General features: G+C 44.0%; 1 protein-coding gene across 5 annotated transcripts in view; it reads right to left on the minus strand.

The window, feature by feature from the left end:
* The window catches only part of MSANTD3 (Myb/SANT DNA binding domain containing 3), a 1043106-nt gene that overhangs the window by 1023317 nt on the left and 784 nt on the right, over positions 1-19005 (minus strand). The window lies entirely within an intron of this gene.

Consider the following 19005-nt stretch of genomic DNA (forward strand, 5'->3'; position numbering starts at 1 on the left):
CTCAGGGAGTGTAAAAGACCACACAATGAGATTGGAGTAGAAGAGCTTTAACCTTAACCACTTGCCGACCGCTGCACACAGATGTATGTCGGCAGAATGACACAGGTAGGCAAATGGGCGTACAGGTACGTCCCTTTAAATTTGCCGCCTTTCGGGCAGAACGAGGCTGTCAGGAAAAGCCCTCTTGCAGTTATCCCAGCAGATTGAGGGTTAAACGAATGCCTGTGCATAGAAGCGCCATCTGGCGCGCTAATAGCGCTAACAAACGTACGTGCATGCGCAATAGCGCCAATAGCGCTAATGGGCGTACGCGCATGCGCAATAGCGCCAATAGGAACATTACTTGGCGCCAAAGATAGGCTATTTAAAGAAGACTGTTCCAATGCTGCCTTGCTGTCCGGTCTACAGCGTTTCCTGAGACCCCTGCTACCTTGTTACCAGTTTTCCTGTATCCAGTACTTACTTGGCTTGTTCCTGACTTACCTGCTTGCTGCCCGCCCCGATCTTGGCTTGGACTATGACTATTCTCTTGGTTTGCCCTTCTGTACCTGATCTGCCCGCCAGTACCTTGACCCGGCTTGTCTGCACCTCCCTGCTATCTGCATCCTGCTACAGTACTACAGTGCACCTCCCTGCTGTCTGCAACCTGCTACAGGACTACAGTGCACCTCCCTATCTGCATCCTGCTACAGTACTACAGTGCACCTCCCTGCTATCTGCATCCTGCTACAGTACTACAGTGCACCTCCCTGCAACCTGCTACAGGACTACAGTGCACCTCCCTGCTGTCTTCATCCGGCTACGGGACTACAGTGCACCTCCCTGTTACCTGCACCCTGCTACAGTACTACAGTGCACCTCCCTGCTGTCTGCAACCTGCTACAGGACTACAGTGCACCTCCCTGCAACCTGCTACAGTACTACAGTGCACCTCCCCTCCCTGCTGTCTGCAACCTGCTACAGGACTACAGTGCACCTCCCTGCAACCTGCTACAGTACTACAGTGCACCTCCCTGCTGTCTGCAACCTGCTACAGGACTACAGTGCACCTCCCTGCAACCTGCTACAGTACTACAGTGCACCTCCCTGCTGCCTGCAACCTGCTACAGGACTACAGCGCACCTCCCTGCTGTCTGCAACCTGCTACAGGACTACGGTGCACCTCCCTGCTGACTACAGGATCCTGCCTTCTACTTCTGTGTTCCAGTCAGGCACTTGTGCCCCTCTGTACTTTCAAGTCCCTGTTCACACCTTCAGGGGTTCTTAAGTCGGAGGCATACGAGAGGCCGTTCTCTGCATTCCGGGCTCCACCTACCAGGTACGTGACAAGGCAGAACAGGGAAATGCCTCTGTTTCATGACAGAGATCTACCCTGTTTCCCCGAAAATAAGACCTAGCGTGATTGTCGGTGATGGCTGCAATATAAGCCCTACCCTGTTTCCCTGAAAATAAGCCCTTCAAGGACTACGGCTTATTTGGGGGGTAGGGCTTATATTGTAGCCATCACAATCACGCTAGGTCTTATTTTCAGGGAAACAGGGTACTGCTCCCTGTCATGTCCTAGGTAGCCTCCCCCACAGTTAGAATCACTCCCTAGGACACACTTAACCCCCTTCATCACCCCCTAGTCTCTCTCTCTCTCTCTCTCTCTCTCTTATTTTTGGGGGATATTATAGCAAAAAATATTTTCAAAATTGTCGCTCTTTTTTTGTCTATAGCACAAAAAATAAAAACCGCAGAGGTGATCAAATACCACCAAAAGAAAGCTTTATTTGTGGGGGGGGGGGGGGGGGAAGGACGTCAATTTTGTTTGGGTACAATGTCACACGACCGCGCAATTGTCAGTTAAAGTGTCGCAGTGCCGAATTGCAAAAAGTGGTCTGGTCTGGTCAGAAAGGGGGTAAAATCTTCCGGGGCTGAAATGGTTAAGCTGAGCAGGGGTTTTTTCACTGTTAGGTTGACAAGGATGTGTAACTCTCCTCCACAAGTGGTGGTGCCAGTGAGGAGTATTGATATTTTTAAAAGATTCTTGGATGTGCATCTTAAAGAACACAACATACAGGGATATGGGAAGTGATAGCGACACTGACACGTGTACACCTACACAGGTTGAACTGAATGGACTATTGTTTTTATTCAACATTAACAACTATCTAACAAATACCATGATGTTAAGGTCTCCAGCAGGGACAACCAGCTGCATTTCAAAGTGGAGGTATCCATAGAAAAGTAAGGGGATGCCAGGGATTGGCCAGGGCAGGTCTCATCAGGCCCGCACAATACTGATTTCAGGGATGTCTCCCCCAATCATAGCCACCTGTGGCTAATGCCACCAACTCCTGGTTGCCAAGTCCACCGCCTAGAGGGAGAGGATTCCCTGGTCAGTGAAACTTTAGAGTGACAGTGTAACTAGATTAACATAATGGCCGGGGGTGTGGCCGGGATGTGAGCCCGAGAAGAATGTGGTGCTGGAGCTCCAATCCTGCCTTTTCTCTGACACCATCCTCAGCCCATGTTTTCCATTCCTGTACCTGTGAACCGGTGCACATGCTCTCAGGTGATCTCCTCAGCACTACAGTGCCGGACTGATGGCTCCGATCAAGCTGCGCTCCACACTGAGCACTCCCCGCCCTTCTTCCTCAACGGCTATCTCGACAAGGAATCCCCATTCAGCGCCGACATCCTGGTGGCGATCACTACCTGCAAGGAAACCCTGACTGCCAAGATTGATTTCCTGTCAACAGATATCAGCCTTATCCACAATGACTTGGACAAGTTCAGGTCCAGAGTCTCTGAAGCGGAGGATCGCATCTCAGTAGTGGAGGATGCGGTACGCTCTGACTCCTGCAGGCTCTCTAGCTACAGGTCAATTCGCTGGAGGAGCGAACCATTTACACTAAAACCCGGAGGAACAACAACTGCATCGTGGGCCTTCCAGAGGAGGCTGAGAGGACCAAGCCTGTAGAGTTGCCGAGCAACTCCTGACCAATTTATCCTACACCTGGGCCCCACCCCCCCCCCTCTACCCACATCCTTTCCTCCTTCGCCTGCTTAATTGCAGAGACTGCGACCATATCCTGCTCTTCTCTGATTATTCACCATAAGCTGCTCTTCTCTGATTATTCACAGGAGGTGAAACAGTACTGCAAGTCCTTCACAGAAGAAGTATACAATTGGCTCCGGGATAAAGCTATCCTTGGGCTCATCAACTAACACGCTCTCTCTGTAATGTTTGCAAATAAGAAATCAGAATGACTGTAAACCATGCATATATGGATTTGACTGACCATTTCAGTAAAGCATTGAAAAGGTCTTATTCCTCTTCAGGAATCGTCCTTTTCCTAACCACTATGTAGCACCCTCCTAGATAGGTGCTAGGATTAGTTAGATTTAGTGCTGGCTCACAATGTTCAGTGGAGTAGGGTGTGTTTTTCTTAGGCAAATTTAGCTTGCCTCACTGTAACCAGTGTGCTGATTAATTAGGTCACTTCAGTGTTCTCAGCTGCTGCTAGTCTGTTTGCTCCCTCTGCCTTCCTGAAAGCTGTAGAATTCTCTGGAGCATAGTTGTGGAGCTATGCAGATGGCAGTATAAATATTTATGCAAACCTGGGCAATCCTGGGGAGCAGGGCCCTGAAGGGTGCTGGGAGTCTGCATAAATACTCAGACATTGGGCTTCTGGGTCTTTTCCTGCAGAGGATCAGTCCAGCCTGGAGGGCTGCTGCCATGTGCTTGCTCTTCATGAGGCCTCGGGTGGGCGACCTGAGGGTCTGGATGCTGAAGTTCCAGAGAGCTGACTGAGGGGCTGGCTTCTGAAAATCTAGTCTGGTATCACTGGAGAAAGGTGTCGCTTGTAAGCTGGAAGGAGGCAACCAACTGTCCCTGGACATTTTGTAAGTACAGACTGTTGTGAGAGATCTTAGAAACTTGTGGGCTTCTGCCACCCCTACAGAGTCAGCTGTGTGTTTGTTGAAAGGGGACATTGGCTTGTGTCCTGAAGAGCTCAGTCTGATTCCTTGTGAAGGGACTCTGCTCTTGTTGCTCTAAAGAAAGGAGTCTGCAGTTAACCGTTTCTACTACAAAGCCAAGTCCACAGTTTGCTGTAAGCAATGACCTCTGCTTCAGCTTTTCAGAAAGGAGTTGTCTTCAAGTTGTACATATTGCTGTTTTTGGAGTATCCCACTCAATTCCCTCAACCCTATCCAAGTTCTCCAGCAATAACCCCCCCCCCCTTCCCCACACTGGTTCTTGAGGAAAAGTGTGGCTGAGATCATGTGCCTGGCTGCGGGGCAATCCACTGGGGGAGAGCCTGGGCAAAATTTCAAGCAGCTCCTACAGGAGTAATGCTACATATTTCGGGAAATTCTCCTGCTAACAAAAGATGTGTCAGTGTGGGCTGTCATGGGACTCATTGCTGCAAGGCCTGTAGTGGATATGTGGAAGCACACCTGGAGAATATTGTTCAGGCCAGGCCTGGCATCTCTGAAAAGGTGAGCTCAAGTGAAAGCGCAAGCTATAGCATAGTCTGAAGTTCCCATGTACCCTAAAGAGCCCCAGGCCCAGAGTATCTCACTGTTGAATCAATTCCTTGTCCAAAGCTTGAATGGGTTAAGATTACACATGGTGACCATGCAGACCAACATGTGGCACCCTACCAGAGCACATCACCTGATGTCATGAGCAGGATCAGTGTTGCCAAATGTCAGTAAATTTACAGTCTGTAAAAATACCCGGATTTCTCTGATCCATAAAGGTCTGTGGACATTATTAGTTGCTAGGACAGCTTGACGCCCTAGCAACCAATTGTGTGTATGCACAAGCCCCAACAGAGGAGGAGGAGGATGTAAATTCCTCCTCTCTCCCTCTCAGGCCCCAGCTTTCGCCCTGCTGAGAATGGAACAGGGAGAGGGCCTGGAGTGACTGCAGATGCAAGGCAGTGTAATCGGGCAGTGGGGTGACAGGCATATTGTGAAGGTAAAAGGTATAAAATAGCAGCAGGAGAGATGGCTGGCTGAGTGCACTGAGTGAGATGGTAGGCAAAACATCAGCATGACTGGTGGAATAAACAGCAGTGGGATGGGTGGCTGGCAAAGTTAACTTAGCGGGGTGGAAGGCAGTATTGCGAAGCATTGGAGTGACAGGTGGAATAAACAGCAAAGGGATTGGCAGACAGTGTGAACATTAGCAGCTGCGGTGCAAACATCAACAGGATGGATCTCTAGTTGAGTTCGGCAAAGCAGGATGGAGTACAGTATGAACTTACAGGCAGAGTGTACAGCAGAGCAGGATGGGATGAAATGCAAGTAGCATGTCTGGCAGAATCCTGTAGTGTGTCTGTAGGCTCTGACCATCTCCTCTAGTGTGTTTGTCATGCCTTCTTTAATAAGGCTTGTAATTTTCCTATTGACTCTTTGATTTAATTAGATTGCTCTATGCTGCCATCTAGTGGTCATTTTGTATAACTGTGCTATATCTATTTCAAAGTAGTTATTTAGAATAGCTGGTTAGATTTGGTACATGCAAGCCTCCGTACTTTCAATCCCATCAGGCCTTGCATCAGCTTCCTCCAGTCTTTTCCTATTTCCTTTCTATGAAGCAAGTACATCTGCTGCTAAGCTCTATGCTAGCCATCCAGATTCATCATCGGTATGTTTATTAATTGTGTCTTTAGCTAGACAGATAGGGAGACACTAATTGTGTGATCTTTATTAATTGCATTTTGTCTGTATCTGTTACAGTTTTACTCTATCTTGTATCAAAAAAAGTTCAAAAGGATTCTGCGCCTACTGGAATGCATTGGTATGAGAGGAGTTAACAGTGTGCCAAAATACACCTCAGTCACGTGTAGTGAGGGGCATAACAGTAAAACGAAGGCTTCTAAGCACGGCTAGCATCCAGTTTCTCAGTTGACCACCACTGGAATGCCATCTCTCACCAAGCGCTATGTCCACACAATAAATGGAGTGCATGAGAGTCAGAACAAGCTTTGTGGTTTAAAGTGGACCTGTCATCATGGGCCCTCTCTCACATATGCTGCAGCCCCTACAACCCCTTTATAAAGCAATCTGTGGTGAATTGCTTTGCAGAGGCAGTTTACAGGCACTCAGGAGGCAAAACTGCTGGCTCCAGAATGTCTTTTTTTGCTGAATAGGAATTTTGAATTGAAAGTCTGTCACAACTAGGGATGAGCCGAACACCCCCCGGTTCGGTTCGCAGCAGAACATGCAAAAAGTTTGTTTGAACACCATTAAAGCCTATAGGAAAATAATGTGAAAAACCAAAAGTGATAATTTTAAAGGATTATATGCAAGTTATTGCCATAAAAAGTGTTTGGCGACCCGGGTTCTGCCCCAGGGGACATGTATCAATGCAAAAAAAAAAAAGTTTTTTAAAAAAATGGCTGTTTTTTCAGGAGCAGTGATTTTAATAATGCTTAAAGTGAAACAATAAAAATAAAATATTCCTTTAAATATCATGCTTGGAGGGTGTCTATAGTATGCCTGTAAAGTGGCACAGTTTTCCCGTATTTGGAACATTACAACAGAAGTATATATACTGTACGGCCTGCCCTATATACTCTGCAGAAATATGGGCCTTAGGTGTTGGTGGTACCAGAACACTGTAACCCCTCACGGAATCTCTTGGTGGGTGCAGCAACGGGCCCTGCTGTGAAATATTAGATCAAAAATTGTAATTACAATACAGTGCAGCCATAGGGCAGTTGCTACTACTTTTCTGGTGTTATACACAATACAGTGTAGTGCGGGGTTGCAAAACATACATCATGTCCAAAAGGCCACCAAGGAGAGGCAGATGCTCACAGGCCACTAAAAGAGGGCAAGCAGGCTCTGTGTCTACAGTGCTGGTCGTGGACATGGTGCATCCTCTGCAGGTGGCCATGGGGCATACTTGTCCTATTTCTCTGCTCCTAGACGTGTTATTGAGCTAGAACATGCAGAAGAGTTGGAGTGGATAACAAAGCCGTCCTCGTCCTCCTCATCCTCAGTCACCCAGGCTCAGAGCAGTTTGCTTTCCTATGCAGCTGCCAAAGCGGCCTATTCCACCGGCTTCTTGTCCACAGTCACTCCTTCTGTAGCCCCACCATCATGCACGGAGGAGTCCCCCGAACTATTAGACCACAGTGTCGGGTACATGCTGCTTGAGGATGCGCAGCGATTTGAAGGCTCCGATGTTGGTTCCCAGGTTGAGGAAGGGAGTAACGTGAGCCTAGAGAGAGGGGGTGCCCAAGAAGGACAAAAAACTGCCAGTCATGTTCCCCCAGCTGCAGCATAGTGCCAAGTTTGTTCCAGTGACGAGGAGGGAAGGGATGATGAGGTCACTGACTCTACTTGGGTGCCTGATAGAAGAGAGGAGGAGGAGGCATAACTCCAACGAGGAAGGATGTCCTCTAGGGAGCAGCTCAAGGGCAGCCACCCTACTGCTTCATACTGCAGAGTTCTGCAGGTGCAGGGCACTGCTGACTCCCGCTGATTTTGAAAAGTTCCTCGGTGTGGGCCTTTTTTGACACGTGTGCAGCAGATCGCACCGTTGCTGTTTGCAACCTATGTCTGAAGCGAATCAAGCGTGGCCAGAACAGCAGCCGCTTGGGCACCACATGCTTGACCAGACATATGACGACCTCCCATGCAGTCCATTTCCCACATACTATATTTGAGATTTAATATCTCTCAGATATGATTTGGGTTAACTGAGAGTTCTTTGACCGTGAGTGAAAACTTTAACACAATAACAACAATTATTGGTGAGTAGTTGAAAGGCTAGCTAATACACAACCATCTATCTATAGTCTACACCAAGGGAGAAAATATTAGGTTAAAATAAGAGAATTACATGAAGGAATAGCGCATATTCCTTAAAACATTATTCTACAAACATATTTAGTTACAAGTAAAATGCAGACCTTTTTCCATAATTACCCTTTGCACCAAGGTTCCATTCTGATGGCTGCTCTCCCATAAAAGTGTGCATTTCCCTCCCATCTAATCTGTGTTTATCATTACAGGCTGATGCCTCATTGGTTGACTTGGTGACTCCGATTGGTGAGCTTCCCTATTCCTGGTTAAGGACTGGCTACATCTCCAATCCCTATACTTTGCATAAGTCAGCCCCCTTTAATGCAAATCCTTGTGACTATTCTGAGCAGGAGATTAACTTGAATTTTCCCGGGAAGTTAGGTATTGATTACGGGTTGGCCTCCCTTCATTCCATATCCCAGCATGGCATCCTTTGAAGTGAGTATGTGTAAAACAATGAGGTTTGGATCTCATTGTTTTTATACAGAAGCCTAGGCACCGACTTGTCTGGTCTACCAGAGATTTCTGTGAAGATAATATGTTCCGCCCTACATAGATACAAGCTAAATGAAATATATTCATAATTACAATATTTTACAGCTATTAATGGAGATTTCACATAAACTCCTAAGGCAATAAGTCCATTGGCAACAGCACTTGAAAGACCCACATCAAAGAAAAAGGCGTAATTCTCCTTGCTCCTCATCTGGGATCTCCAACACCACTATAGTCCTGAATTTGGTGGTGCAGCGGTTCTTGAGCAGGTACCCAGGCTTACAAGATCTCCTGAGGCAGGCCAGAAAAGTCTGTGGTCATTTCCGCTGGTCATACAATGCCAGTGTTCGGCTGGCTAACATTCAAAGGGACTGCAACCTGCCCACCAAACGCCTCATTTGTGACATGCCCACCAGGTAGAACTCAACGTTGGCAATGCTGCAGCGGCTGCACAAGCAGCAGAGGGCCATCAATGAGTACCTGTGTGAGCACAGGGTCAGGGGAGGAGGAGGAGTGTTGCTGGCATGAACGGAGAGATAGTGTGATTTAGATTAAGCAGGCAGTTAGTGGCAGTGTAAAATTTAATATATTTATTACACATACACGCTGCAGCATCCAGTGTAGCCTATATCTACAGTGCAATCCGTGGTGTACTGTTTCTACATAGACAATACAGTGCAGCCGATGTGCAGTTGCTACTACACTTCTGGTGGTGTACACAGTACACAATACAGTGTAGTGTGGTGTTGCAAAACAAAATCCCCATCATGTCCGGAAGGCCACAAAAGGAGAGGCAGATGCTCACAGGCTACTAAAAGAGGGCAAGCAGGCTCTGTGTCTACAGTCAACAGTGCTGGTCGTAACCCCTCACAAATACTCTTGTTGGGTGCAGGTACAGGCCCTGCTGTGAAATATTAGATCAAAAATTGTAATTACATGTCCCTGTTAAACAGGGACAGAAAAATTGGGCCTTAGGCAGTGGTGGGGGGTGCCCTAAACCAAAAATATTGTTGGAAGCTAGTATCATCAAGATTGAAGAGGAATAGGATAGTCACTCAGCATAGGCAGTCTTCAAGGGATCCCACTTCCATAGAAAAAACAATCAGTTACATCAACATGAAGTGCTCGATAACTGCTGATCCAAGACGGATTCATTTTTATGAATGTGAGCCTATCAACTGAGTCTGTGGACAGGCGCACTCTATGATCCTTTACAAACCCTCCAGCAGCACTGAATGTGCGTTCAAAAAGAACGCTGGTTGCAGGACAGGCCAGTAGCTCAATTGCATATTGAGCTAGTTCTGGCCAGTGGTCCATCCTCAAGACCCAGTAACCCAATGGATGCTCTGTTGGAAAGGTCTCCAAGTCTGCTCTTGCCCCTAGATATTCCTGCACCATGTAATGCAGACGTTGGCGATGGTTGCTTGAACCGATCAGACCTTGGCGCCGAGGACTGAAAAATTGTCTAAAAAGGCATCTCGGTCAGCCGGCCACCTTCTCCACCGCTCTTCCTCTGACTGAACGAAGCCTCAGCAACACGTTGTCCAGCACCAGGAAATTGTAGCCTCCCAGGGTCTGGAAATGCATTGCACAAACCTTTCTTCAAGCCCTCCTGAAGATGTTTCATCCTCTGCTCCCTCTGCGAAGGCAGGATGAGTTCTGCAACCTTACCCTTGTAACGTGGATCAAGAAGGGTTGCCAGCCAGCAATGATCCCTCTCCTTGATACCACGAATCCTAGGGTCCTTTCGCAGGCTTTGCAGAATCAGGGAGGCCATGCAGTACAAGTTTGCAGAGGCATTCGATTCTGAGTCCTCTGGATCACTAAGGATCACACGATCTGTAACAACCTCCTCCCAGCCATATACAACTCCTTGTTTTTCTGGGGACTGAAAACCCATCCCTTGAAGACTGCTGCCGAGTGTTATCCTCGTCCTCCTCCTCCTCCGGATAACACTCAGCAGCAGTCTAATATTTCACAGCAGGGCCTGTTCCTGTGCCCAACAAGAGTATCTGTGAGGGGTTGCAGTGTTGTGGCACCACCACCAAAGGCCCAAATTTTTCTGCCCCTGCCCCAGCAGCAGAAAAAAAGGACAAGCGTGCCCTATGGCCACGTGCAGAGGATGCACCATGTCCACGACCAGCACTGTTGACTGTAGACACAGAGCCTGCTTGCCCTCTTTTAGTGGCCTGTGAGCGTCTGCCTCTCCTTGGTGGCCTTCTGGACATGATGGGGATTTTGTTTTGTAACACCACACTACATTGTATTGTGTACACCACCAGAAAAGTAGTATCAACTGCACTACGGCTGCACTGTATTGTATACACCACCAGAAAAGTAGTAGCAACTGCACTATGGCTGCACTGTATTGTGTACACCACCATAAATGTAGTAGCAACTGTATTATGGCTGCACTGTATTGTGTACACCACCAGAAAAGTAGCAGAAACAGTACACCACAGAATGCACTGTAGATATAGGCTACACTGGATGCTGCAGAGTGTGTGTATGTATAGTGTATGTATTATAAAATATATATATATATATATATATATATATTTTATCTAGTGTGTGTGTGTGTGTGTGTGTGTGTGTGTGTGTGTGTGTGTGTGTGTGTGTGTGTGTGTGTGTGTGTGTGTATTATGTATACATACACACACACTAGACTGACTGTATATACATCAAATACACTGCCACTAACTGAATAACCCGCCTGCTTAATCTAAATCACACTATCTCTCCGTCGACGCCATCAACACTACACAGGGCCACCGTGTAGGCAGCCTTATATAGTGTGGGGCATGGACTTAGTCCCCGTGAGCCACGATTGGCCAAAGGTACCCTGCCTTTGGCTAATTATGGCTCTCTTAGCAGAGGGTGCTGGGATTGGCCAAAGCATGCAGGTCAGGTGCATGCTTTGGCCAATCATCATACAGCAATGCACTGCGATCTGGCAGTGCATTATGGGGGCGTTCCTTGGGGCTCAAATTTCCGGCGAACACCCTATAATGTTCGTTCTTCGGCGAACACCCGATGTTCGGGTCGAACTTATGTTCGACCTGAACATTGAGCTCATCCCTAGTCAGAACGGCAAATCATTGTTTTGGCTTGTGACTGTAGCGCAGTCCCATTGACTAAAATGGGCAAGTTTGACAGGCAGTGCCACCTGGGAAACTTGACATGTCAAGTTAAAAATTGCCACACTGTAAAGCTGAGCATGGAGGTCACAGCAATGTGTACAACCCCAAGCAGCCGCTATGTTCATTTAGAGGTAAGTGGTCAGGAGTTGGTTCAGTTTAACCACTTCAATACAGGGTACTTTTACCCCCTTCCTGCGCAGGCCAGTTTTCAGCTTCAGCACTTTGAATGACAATTGCGCGGTCATGCGACACATATGAAATTTTTCAACTTTTTTTTCCTCACAAATAGAGTTTTATTTGGTGGTATTTGATCACCACTGGCTTGTTTATTTTCTGTGATTCAAATAAAAAAAGACCGGAAATTTTTTAGGAAAAAAATTTTTTTTTCTTTGTTTGAGTTATAAAATTTTGTAAATAAGTACATTTTCTCTTTCACTGATGGGCACTGATGAGGCGGCACAGATGAGATGACACTGATGAGATGGCACCAATATGCAGCACTGATGGGCACTGATAGGCAGCACTGATGGGTAGAAATGATGGGCGGCAATGATGGGCACCAGTGACAGATGGCATCAGCATTACTGATGGGCACTGACTGGCATTACTAGGGCACAGATTAGCATATGTGGGTACAGGTGGGCACTGATTGGCATACAGGTGGGCGTCACTGGTGCAGCACTGATGGGCATCACTGGCAGGCATTGCTGATGGGTTTGCATTGATAATCAATGTGCTGATTGACAGCGCAGACCCCCCGTCAGGAGAGCCACCGATCGGCACTCCTCTACCCATGCCTTGTCAGCGTGAATGAAGGAAAGGGGATAAACTGCACTTCCTAGTTGCCACTGATTGGACACAGCTGAGCACGTGGTAAAGAGCCTAAGTTAGAGGCTCTTTACCTAGATTGGAGATGCGGTGTGTCAGATCAACACACCACCGATTGCCACACTGCGTGTCCCCGAGGGGCGTGCATGAGCGGCTTATCCTGCTGGACGTCATAAGACGCCCAGTCAGGATAATGCAACCACTTTCCAGCCGTCATTCTGCTATAGGGTGGGAAGTGGTTATTCATCCACTTTTAAAGACACTGTTAGATGCAATTTGGTTAGAGGAGGGGGTAGGAGTCACCAGTCCGTGAAACTGATCACAGCCACACTGTGAATAATGCTGTATTGCACTGGTGACAGTATGTACAATTTTTAAAAAAAAAATATATGTTTTTTTGTTTTACAAAAAATTGTGACAAAAAGAAAATTACAACTTAAAAAACACATATACACACATACATACATACATACAGTGGGAACAGAAAGTATTCAGACCCCCTTAAATTTTTCACTCTTACTGTTATATTGCAGCCATTTGCTAAAATCATTTAAGTTCATTTTTTGTCCTCATTAATGTACACACAGCACCCCATATTGACAGAGAAACACAGAATTGACATTTTTGCAGATTTATTAAAAAAGAAAAAAACTGAAATATCACATGGTCCTAAGTATTCAGACCCTTTGCTGTGACACTCATAATTAACTCAGGTGCTGTCCCTTTCTTCTGATGATCCTTGAGATGGTTCTACACCTTCATTTGAGTCCAGCTGTGTTTGATTATACTGATTGGACTTGATTAGGAAAGCCACACACCTGTCTATATAAGACCTTAGCCCCGGTTCACACAGGGGCGGCACAACTTGCTGGTCGCCTCACCGAGGCGACCTGCACACGACTTCCACGGCGACTTGCAAAACGACTTCTGTATAGAAGTCTATGCAAGTCGCCTGAAGTCGCCCCAGAAATGCTACAGGAACCTTTTTCTAAGTTGGAGCAACTTGCGTCGCTCCTATTAGAACGGTTCCGTAGTACAGAACGGGAGGCGACTTGTCAGGCAGCTAGGTCGCCTGACAAGTCGCCCCTGTGTGAACCGGCAGTTACAGCTCACAGTGCGTGTCAGAGCAAATGAGAATCATGAGGTCAAAGGAACTGCCTGAAGAGCTCAAAAGACAGAATTGAGACAAGGCACAATTTTACAAAAAAAAATTTTTTTTTGCCAAGATTACAAAAAAAAATTTCTGCTGCGCTTAAGGTTCCTAAGAGCACAGTGGCCTCCATAATCCTTAAATGGAAGACGTTTGGGATGACCATAACCCCTCCTAGAGCTGGCCGTCCGGCCAAATTGAGCTATCGGGGGAGAAGAGCCTTGGTGAGAAACGTAAAGAAGAACCCAAAGATCACTGTGGCTGAGCTCCAGAGATGCAGTCGGGAGATGGGAGTAAGTTGTAGAAAGTCAACCATCACTGCAGCCCTCCACCAGTCGGGTCTTTATGGCAAAGTGGCTCGACGGAAGCCTCTCCTCAGTGCAAGACACATGAAAGCCCGCATGGAGTTTGCTAAAAAAACACCTGAAGGACGCCAAGATGGTGAGAAATAAGATTCTTTGGTCTGATGAGACCAAGATAGAACTTTTTGGCCTTAATTCTAAGCGGTATGTGTGGAGAAAACCAGGCACTGCTCATCACCTGTCCAATACAGTCCCAACAGTGGAGCATGGTGGTGGCAGCATCATGCTGTGGGGGTGTTTTTCAGCTGCAGGGACAGGACAACTGGTTGCAATCGAGGGAAAGATGAATGCGGCCAAGTACAGGGATATCCTGGACTAAAACCTTCTCCAGAGTGCTCAAGACCTCAGACTGGGCCGAAGGTTTACCTTCCAACAAGACAATGACCCTAAGCACACAGATAAAATAACAAAGGAGTGGCTTCACAACAACTCCATGACTGTTCTTGAATGGCCCAGCCAGAGCCCTGACTTAAACCCAATAGAGATCTAAAAATGGCTGTCCACCAACAGGAGAGGATCCTCTGGAGAAGAGCTGCAAGAAGGAATAGCAGAGGATCCCCGAAGCCAGATGTGAAAAACTTGTTTCATCTTTCCCAAAAAGACTCATGGCTGTATTAGATCAAAAGGGTGCATCTACTAAATACTGAGCAAAGGGTCTGAATACTTAGGACCATGTGATATTTCAGTTTTTCTTTTTTAATAAATCTGCAAAAATGTCAACAATTCTGTGTTTTTCTGTCAATATGGGGTGCTGTGTGTACATTAATGAGGGAAAAAAAATGAACTTAAATAATTTTAGCAAATGGCTGCAATATAACAAAGAGTGAAAAATTTGGTCTGAATACTTACTGTGTATGTATGTATGTATGTATGTATGTATGTATGTATGTATATATATATATATATATATATATATATATATATATATATATATATATATATATATATATATATATATATATATATATATGTTTGTGAACTCTATAACTTTCCTACAGACTAAATAATACACACTGATTTGGGTTATTTTTACCAAAAAAAAAGTAGCAGAATACATTTTGTCCTAAATTTTTGGAGAGATTATTCATTTTCAAAGTTGAAACAAAGAAAAATGTGTTTTATTTAATCAAAATTTTCGATTTTTTTTAATTTATTTAGCAAAAAAGAAAAAAAAACAATGGTGATTAATTACCACTAAAAGAAAGCTGCATTTGTGTAAAAAAAAAAATATATAAGGAAACATTTTTTAAATGGGTATAGTGTTGCATGACGCAATTGTTAAAGTGCAACAAGGCAGAAAGCTGAAAAATGTCCTGGGCAGGAAGGGGTAAAAGTGCCTGGTATTGAATGATTAAGGTGCATGTAAACCTTCACATATACCCAGTAAAGTGAACAGCCTCTGATGATGCACAGAGATGAAACAAATTTCCCTACATAAGTTTTACATGCATATCTGCTGTCTTCAGTTTTATATATTCTTTATAAAGTGCACATCGTGATAGAGATTTTCTCTTCCTGTTCAGCACTGGAAGTGGATTCTTGGCATACAGTCAAGACAGCTGATTGGAGGAAAGGCACCCCCCCCCCCCGCCCCCCACATAGGCAGAGACTTGCAGAGCTGTGCCGTGAAAAGACCAGCTATCTGCTAATCTATTTATAGCAACCTCCCTCAACACAAATTTCAGGCTGGTTTTATCTTAGTTGATGGAGAACTTGTCAGAGGTTATCATGCTGATAATAGAGCAACAAATCAGCAAAAACACACAGGAATTAGTGCTTTGGATGAAGATAAGAAAACACTACAAATATATGTGCTTAGGTCAAATTTCATGAATCAGGTTTACATCTACTTTAAGTAATATTTGTATATACTTTTTTGCAGTTTACTATAGCACGATATGGACATCCTTGGTGAGGGATGCAGGACTCTGAACAGCCCCCGTGTGGTACAGGCTACTCCTTGACTTGACACATTCTCTCTGTATTGTTCGTTACTGAGGGATTGAGCCATTACCTGGGCTGTTTATTGTTAGATCAATTGGAAGAATAGCACTGGCAGATTTACATACAGGGGGGTCCCACACCCTCAGCACTACATGGAGGACAGTAACCCCTACTTTAAGCAATTTACCAACATCTTCCAGGATTTTTAATATGGCTGCCACATTTATGAAGACAAGGTAATGCTGGCCGGGTCCAAAGCATCCAAGGCCATAAAGATTGTTACAGATTTGACTGGCTATTTCAGTAAAGCATACTGAAAAGGCTTTCCAATTCTGGAATCCTCTTTCTCCTAATCTCTATTGGAAACCTATTCTGGTAACAAAAACTTGTGCAAATGGTGAGTGGCTGTGGGACTCATTGCTGTAAGGCCTGTGCCAGGTATCTAGAAGCGCAGCTGAAGAACATGGCCTAGGCTAGGCATCTCTGCAGGGGTAAGCTCACAATAAGTGACAAGTGATAGAAGCTTTCTTGTATATATTATATTGCTCAATTGCCACATCCAAATAGAGTGTACAACCATAGAAAATGGACATTACTGGGAATGAAAGGGAACTCAACAATAATAAATAAAATGTAGTATTTATTACAACTTGTATCAGCAAAAATCACATAGAATATATAAATAAATACAAAATCAGCAATATATATATATATATATATATATATATATATATATATATATATATATATATATATGCGCGAGTTTTGCTGTTACAAGACAGAAGCTATTTTAATATGGTAATAAATATTACATTTTATTAATGTTTTATTTTTTATACATTTAGTGTTTGCTGCTGAATTCTCATGTGTCCTGAGGAAGCTAATAAGAGAAATGTGTTGACTCACTTTTGTATAGAAGCCAATCAGATTCCAGGTTTTATTGCCAAATCTTAATTAAACAAGCTAAGGTTAGAAACTGATTGGCTACCATGCCCAGGTGTTGAAGATTCTGAGTTCACCAGTTTTATTAAATCTACTCCATGAGGACTCACAACTTCACCATACATATATATATTTTGATGAACCATTTAACTGCAATTATATTTATATGAATAGTGTGGCTGGTGAGTCAGTGGCTAAATCCATCACAAAATTATGTGTATATTGTTTTTAATTGCTATTTTGGCTTGAGATACAAACGGTTTTAATTTGGTTGTAATAAGTATTACATTTTATCAATTATTGTTTCATTGCAAGTAAAGTCCATACTTTTTTTTTTTTTTTTTTTTTTTTAATGATAGAAGCTTTAAGGCTTTATGCACACTGGACATTATAAAAATGCCAGTAGCGTTATCTGTAGAATGAGTAAATACTGCAGCATTTCTGCAGTAGCGTTTTCTAGCAAAACTATACTACCACAAAAGTTAATGGCTCAAAAACACTCAAACGCCGAATAGCTGCATTTTAAAGCTATTGTCAGAGTTAGAGCATTTTTGAAGCTGAAAAACTCTTTTTTAAACCCAATAGTTCTGTTTTTTTTCCCCAGACAGAAAACGCTGATAAAAGCCTGTGTGCATGGACAAATACTGGCTGCAGAAAAAAAAAAAAAAAAAAAAAAAAACCACCTGAAGCCAAAAACAGCAGCTGAAAAAACATTCAGGGGGTTATTTACTAAAGGCAAATCCACTTTGCACTGCAAGTGCACTGAAAGTGCAGTCGCTGTAGATCCGAGGGGTACATGCAAGGAAAATAAAAAACAGCATTTTAGCTTGTACATGATTGGATGATAAAATCAGCAGAGCTTCCACTCATTTCAGATCTACCCCTTAGATTTAGAGCGACTGTTATTCCAAGTGCACTTTCAAGTGCACTTGCCTTTCGTAAAAAACCCCCTCAGTGTGCATAAGGCCTCATAATCCCCAGATACCCCTAGGAGGAGCTCCGGGGCAAAACTATCTCGGTGTGCCTAGAAAAAACATTGCCTGTCCATTTGTGAATGGGTCAAAAGTGCACATGCTGATTCACCACATACTGTAAGTTATTGTGCTAGTGACTTTGAGGTAATATTACTCATATCTTGGAATATTCTTATTACTATGCAGCTCCCTTTATGCTTTTGTGGTATGTTTGTTTATTTGTTGTTTTATGTGTATTTTGGCCAGCAAGTCTATAGTGTTGCTAGGCCATCAAAACTTAAGCAAAATGTGCATAAGTGAGAGACTGTAATTATTCAATTCAATGCTCCCCCAAAGTGAAGTCATCACATTATCAAACCAGTGGTTGCTTTACTATTCTGTCTACTGCAGTGAAGCCCCCTCCAACCTTCTACTTGGACAGTATTTTACAATGTAGGTAAGGGAAAAGAATGGGGAAGGGAATAGTGGGCATAATAAGTTTATGGCTGCTAGAAAGAGGGAAGTGGTGTCTATGTGATGGATATATATATATATATTTTTTTTTTTTTATATTCTAGGGGAGGGATAAGTCATGCACTATATAATTTGCTACCTTGTAGGAAAAATAAGACCCATTCTGTCTCACTTTTTATCTATCTGCCTTCTCACTTCCTTTCCCTCCTCTCTTCCTTTCCCTCCTCTCTCTAACATACAATGTTCAAACTTCTATGTATTTCTAAAACATACAAAACAAGAATAATTTCATTTTTTCACTGCCAAATAAGCAATGAGAGACTACACAAGCGGCTTTCAGGAAAAAGAAAACTCCACTGTATGTGCATGCATTGCATCACATGTGTAGGTGTGAATGGATTCATATAGTTTCCCTTTAAAAATATAATATTTACCAGCATTAGATGTTAATCAGCCTTATAGAAACAAATAGGGCTTATACGTAAAATGCATTTTCATGCAGTAATATCCATGTGTTTTACTGTAGGAAAATGGACACGTGTGAATATACCTTTAATATAGAGCAGTTGCAAAATTTTACAGGAAAAACCCACCAATGTGCCTACCAAAGAAAATAAATTAAATAATAATACATATTTTTTAATGTCAACGGGGGAAAAAGGCCTTGGTAGTTCTTTTAAAATGTAGATAATCTATGCAGTTTTCACTATCTAAAAGTGGAAAACGACATCGATACTACAGTTTTTCCAATTGAAACATCCTTCAGCCAAATGAAATAAAAATATTAAGGGTTTATACAGAATGTATAGGTTACTATAGTGAGCACAAGGATTTCTCCATATTCTACAAATATAATGCAAGCTACTAATGGTAACAATAACATTTTAGATGTATCATACATTCAA

Source organism: Aquarana catesbeiana, linkage group LG05 (genome assembly GCF_042186555.1).
Source record: "Aquarana catesbeiana isolate 2022-GZ linkage group LG05, ASM4218655v1, whole genome shotgun sequence".
NCBI lineage: Eukaryota > Metazoa > Chordata > Amphibia > Anura > Ranidae > Aquarana > Aquarana catesbeiana.